The sequence below is a fragment of the Danio aesculapii genome, chromosome 18 (genome assembly GCF_903798145.1).
Source record: "Danio aesculapii chromosome 18, fDanAes4.1, whole genome shotgun sequence".
Taxonomy (NCBI): domain Eukaryota; kingdom Metazoa; phylum Chordata; class Actinopteri; order Cypriniformes; family Danionidae; genus Danio; species Danio aesculapii.
Genome location: NC_079452.1, coordinates 53196473 through 53203050, shown reverse-complemented (window position 1 = coordinate 53203050; position 6578 = coordinate 53196473).

The window sequence follows — 6578 nt, the reverse complement described above, 5'->3', positions numbered from 1 at the left end:
TTACAGTAGTTAATATATTTGTTAACAGGAGCTAAGTATGAACAATATTGTACAACCCTTAATAAACATACACTGTAAAACCCAAACAGTTAAGGCAACTCAAACCGTTTGAGGGAAACCAATTGCTACAAACCATTTGAGTAAAAAAAAACGAATCTATATGAGTACTGTGAACTTACTCCGTTTAAGTTGAAGTAATGAGGTATTTAATTAACTCATTACCTTCAACACTGAGTTCAAAAAGTTGGGCTTGTTGGGCTTTACAGTGTAGTTCAGCATTTATCAATGCGTTATTAAAATTCAAAGTTGTACTTGTTAACATTAGTTAATAAGGACTAACACTAAAGACTAACTACTATTAGCAATAGTGAATAAATACTGTAATAAATTGTTCATTGTTTGTTCATGTTAGTAAACACATTAACTAACATTAATTTACAGAACATTATTTTATAGTGTGACACACAAATGCACTTTTTCTTTGCAAATGTTGTATAAATGATTTATGGTTTAGAGTTATGCATTTTAATGAAACATATTTCTTAGTTGTTACTGATGACAATTTCTTCTTAATTTAAAGTGTATATACATATATATCTTAATAACCAAAATGTGTCATATTTTACAACACAATGGCATTGTTTTAAGTGGAGTAATCATGATTTTTAGTCACAGCAAATGAAAACAAAAATTAAAAAACAAATAAACAAACAAAAAACTCTAAATGGTAATTATATTTTATCGTAAATATTAACATGATAAAAGCAGACAAGCTAAACATTTTCAAGTGTGTGTACTTGCGCGTGTGTCTGTATGTGCACAACTTGCTGTAAACTGAAAAAAAAATTTCAAGCAGTAGTAGTTTATCCAATTAAAAATGTATCTTTAATATTAGTTTAATATTATTTGTTTTATTTGTCAAGTACTATATTTTAAGTTGATTACGTTTGATTAAGAGCTCAACTAAGAAATATTTGTTTTGACCAATGTAAATTTTTAAGGTCATGCAGACCAGTGCATGCATATCAAACAGAAACTCAATATGCCTTGTACTTTTATGGACTTAAAAAAATATTGTTTGAGGCAAATTATGTATTTTTCATTGACGCAAGTGATCAAATTTAGATGTGAAACCATTACCCTAATGTTTTTATTGGATAAATGAATATTTTATGGGAATTGTTGTTTTGATTAAAGCTTTACCTTCTTCTTTAGAACAAAAAGAGAATTTATATTAATGGACTCTCTTCAACAAGACAAATATGCTTTGTACCAGGTTATAAAAAGTTGTTCTCATGGAGCTAGAAAATATGGTTTAATGCAAATTATTTATTTTTCCTTGGGTCAAGTGATAAAATTTAGATCCTTTAAACCACTACCCTACATTTTTTAATTGGATGAAAAAAAGCGTTTTTTTCTAGTGTAGTAGCGACAATATTTGAATATAGATGTAATGATTTGTTTAGGACTACTTATTGTGCTGTAATGCAAAAGGTTAATAAGTTTATGCGGGGTAAAGACAGAAGTTTTGAAATTAAAGTAAAATCTCTTTAAACGTTTCTATTTTTTTTTTTTCAAGAATATTGTGAAGACAAACTGTGTTTTATATGGTGTATAATAACAGTACAGCTTTATGCAGTACAATATTTTGCTGAAATAATCTTTCAAATTGTGCAAACAATCTCAGTCAGTATCCTTGCAGTTACAACCAATGCAAGGATTTCTAACTGAGCAAATGACACCAATGTACATCTTATTGGCTCTGCCCTGTGAGTGAAATTGTCTAGCTTTTGGTTAAAGCTGCTCCTTATCCTCCGCTTACTCAGCTGTGGAGCTTTGCAAGCGAAATGCAGCCTCATCATCCGCTTTGATAATGAGTCTGATGACCATGTGCTCGGTCAATCATCTGCATGTGAATGCCATCTGCTGGATGAACACAGAAAACAAACTGCAGGATTTTTGTCTGTGCGTTTTTGATGGAATGTGGTTAGCATGAAATCCTTTTAACTATATTGATAACAAAATACTAACACGCATTATATTAGAAAGCCTTAAAGGGATAGTTCATGCAAAAATGAAAACCCTGTCATTATTTACTTACCCTCAACTTCTAAACCAATGTTTCTTTTTTATGTTGAACTATCAGTTTAGCTATAGAACCATTTGATATAATATACACTGTAAAAATGCAGGGTTCCACACAATTCATTCATGTTGTCCCAACACAAATCGATTAAGTTAACATAACACTTTTGACAAATTTATGTGGATTGAACATAAAAAAATAAGCTGTCCCATGGAATTATCAAGAATTGTTTCAGTTTTTTCAGTAGCTTGAACAAGTAAAAAAAATGAGTGTACTACTTGAATGTGTGTGCGTGTTAAAATTTTACATTTTTAAATAGTTACACTGTTAACTTTCAAGTTAACCATAATCCAAAGCCTTACTGCAAAATTTGATTCCTAATTCTAAACATTTACTTCTAACTTAACCATACACTGAAAAAATGATTCAAAGATGATTCCTTGCATTACAAATTATTTTAAGTGGTTTTAAACAATTTATTTGGGCTGGATTTAACAAACAAATTAAATTGAACATTACTAAATTGATTTTTGTTGGTTTTGTGGTTTGCAACAATTTTGCAGATGACATTTTTTTTAGTGTACCTCATATTCATTAAATAAAAGACTTACATGTGCTCATATGTACAGTAGCTATTACAACCATTTTTTGTTGAAAATAAATGAATACAATTGAAACAACATACATATTCTCACGTGTACTTAATAGAACATAAACAATAGTAATCATATGTCATATCTAAAAAAGATTGAAAACTTTGAGACCTTCTGAACTATGGATAAAACCTAGAGTAGTGGTATAAGGGACAGTGGAAAAGCATAGATATTTGAAAATTAGCATTGATTATAATTTATTTTTCTGGCTGCACACTGTTATTCCTAAATAAATGATTTTAGATTTTTGTGCATAAACCATTGTTACACTGAAAGATACGTTAGTGTCTTGTAAAATCATTGTTAAACTGTAAATATGATGCACTTAAAGCTTACTAATTTAACATATGTAGATGTATATAATTACATGACGGACATCACATGCTGTGTAGCACTCCTATAGTCTTAGAATTCTGTCTCTCGTCTTCATTAAACTTCTAAAATGAAGCAGCAAAATCAAATTTCAATCCTCAAATCTATTTTGCATAAAGAAACAACATCATCTCCAACTATGTGACTATTTAAGTCAGTGTGGAGTATTTCATCAATGTTTAATCAACAGGCTCCACTCGTTTTTTATTAAAGAGTATATTCTCTAATGCTAAGTGTACATGCAAAAGAAAAGTGTGAACCCTCCCTCAATTATTAGCCCCCCCTGTAAAAATTTTCCCCCAATTTCTGTTCAACGGTAAGAAGATTATTTTCAACACATTTCTAATAGTTTGTTCTAGACTATCAAAAAAATATAGCTTAAAGGGGTTAATAATTTTGACCTTAAAATGTTTTTTAAAAACTTCTTTTATCCTAGCCAAAATAAACCAAATAAGACTTTCTCCAGAAAAAAAAAATTATCATACTGTGAAAATTTCCTTGCCCTGTTAAAAATCCATTGGTAAATATTTTAAAAAGAAAAGTAAAATAAAATCAAAGGGGGGTTAATAATTCTGACTTTAACTGTATGCCCCTGTAGTTGTGTAAAAACTGTTGTGTAAACTATTGTTTTAGCTATAAAATTAACCCAAAGGACAACCGTTGTACCCAAAATGTGTAAATGAAAATAGAAAATGATTCATTTTTCTAATGTTGGGGTCATTTTAGAAAAAAATCCATTAAATTTCAAGGTGAAAAATCATTTAAAGCTTTTTTCTGCTGTTAAAATGATGCAATAGTCATTTTTGACCCTCAAGTTAAAAGGAGGGGTAAGCAATGTTAAATATTAAATCTGTCACTTTGGTCAGGTCAGTTTGGGACACTAACAATACAGCAAACTAATCTTAATGAAATAAATTGCCATATTTTATTCCCTTATCACACTACCAAAAAATAACAATAACACAAACCTCCACTGGCCTAGAAATTTGCAAATATTTTATTTGTAAATTACAGCCGTCGAATTTCACTATTTGGTAATCTGGAATCTGAGGTTTAAAAAAATCTAAATATTCACAAAAGTGCATTAAAGTTGTCCAAAATAAGTTCTTATCAATACATATTACTAATTACTAATTAAGTTTTGATATATTTATGGAAGGATATTTACAACATTTCTTCATAGAAGATTAATAACCTAAAAATTTTTTGTTGATCATGATCATTTTGACAGTGCATTTTTAGCTTTTGAATACACCCACATAACATAAGGCTGATTTTGTGGTCCAGGGTCATAAATAAATATAAATCATCTCACACTGAAACAGAGGACAAGTGCAAAGATTAAAGGCAACAATCACTTCAGGACATTCAGGATGTTTCATGTCAACTGTGCCCTTGGCGTCAGCTAGCATTTCCTCTCCTGGGAATAATAGCTATTGAGATGCGTCTGAATTCGGCCTCTCCACGCCATTCTTCATTAGTACATAGCCTCTTCATATTAAGTCGCATGCAAGCCACAATTAGTGTCAGCTCAGAAAACATTGGCGCAGTGTTCTGCACACTCCGCTGCTGTATTAGCAAACAGTTTGAACAAACTCACAGTGTCTGTTGCTAATGCATGTGCTAATGCTAACAGGCTGATCCTCCAACTAAATAAAAAGAAAAGGCATAACATTCTTTCCGACAACACATTTATCTATGGTAATGTGATGGTTTAACATCTCTTTTAGCTCTCTACCATCACAGTGTACAATGATTTGTTCGAATGAAAATTATATGGTCATATGAGACAAAATTGTTGATTGCACAGGTTTTGAACATTGTTGTTAGCTTTTATCATATCTAAATTTCTCCAATTGATAGTATACACTTGATAGTACACAATAAATTTCTGTAAGAAATTAAGATGGTGATTTGAAACAACATACTTGGTCTGACCATCAAAGCGACAGAGACACATGTTGGTAGTCCACAATATAGTGCAAAATAAATAACACTTCTTAGTGTACAATGTACTGTGTGTAATACAATTAGATGGTAATATGAACAATTTACAGTATCACAGGGTTTGAACAGCTTTTCTATCATATCTAAAGTTATCCAGTTTGCCATTGTAATGACCGACATATGAAACATTAAATCTTTAAGGTTTAATAATGTTTCATATGACAATATTATTTGAATACCAACAATTCCCTATATTCAGTATATACATATAAAACAGTATATTAACAGTATACACACAAACACACACACACACGCACGCACGCACGCACGCACGCACGCACGCACGCACGCACGCACGCACGCACGCACGCACGCACGCACGCACGCACGCACGCACGCACGCACGCACACACACACACACACACACACACACACACACACACACACACACACACATATATATATATATATATATATATATATATATATATATATATATATATATGTATATGGATAGAATTATTTATATCAGAATTATTATCCCCCCATTTATTTTTTCCCAAAATTTCTGTTTAAGGGTTTAACACATTTCTGACCATAATAGTTTTAATAACTCATTTCTAATAACTGATTTATTTTATCTTTGCTATGATGACAGTAAATAATATTTGAATAGATATTTTTCAAGACACTTCTATTCAGCTTGAAGTGACATTTAAAGGCTTAACTAGGTTAATTAGGTTAACTAGACAGGTTAGGGTAATTAGGCAAGCTATTGTATAATGATGGTTTGTTCTGTAGACTATGGGAAAAAAAGAGTTTAGAGGGGCTAATAATTTTGACCTTAAAATGGTTTCTAAAAAATGTAAAACTGCTTTTATTCTAACTGAAATAAAGCAAATAAGACTTTCTCCAGAAGAAAAAAATATTATCAGACATACTGTGAACATTTTTTTTCTCTGTTAAATATAATTTGGGAAATATTTAAAAAAGAATAAAAAATTCAAAGGGGGGCTAATAATTCTGACTTCAACTGTATAGGCAGGCAGGCAGGCAGGCAGAGAGAGAGAGAGAGAGAGAGAGGGAGAGGGAGGGAAAGGGAGGGAGGGAGGGAGGTAGGTAGGTAGGTAGGTAGGTAGGTAGGTAGGTAGGTAGGTAGGTAGGTAGGTAGGTAGGTAGGTAGGTAGGTAGGTAGGTAGGTAGATAGATAGATAGATAGATAGATAGATAGATAGATAGATAGATAGATAGATAGATAGATAGATAGATAGATAGATAGATAGATAGATAGATAGATAGATCACAACCCATCTGAGAAAAGAGGGAAAATGATGGGGAATTTTGGAGGGCATGCATTTTTGAATATGATGCCACAAGCTTGGCACACCTGTCTTTGGAAATTTTTGCCCATTCCTCTTTGCAGTACCTCTCAAGCTCTATCAGGTTGAATGGGAAGCTACGGTGTACAGCTATTTTCAGATCTCTCCAGAGATGTTAAATAGAATTTAGGTCTGGGCTCT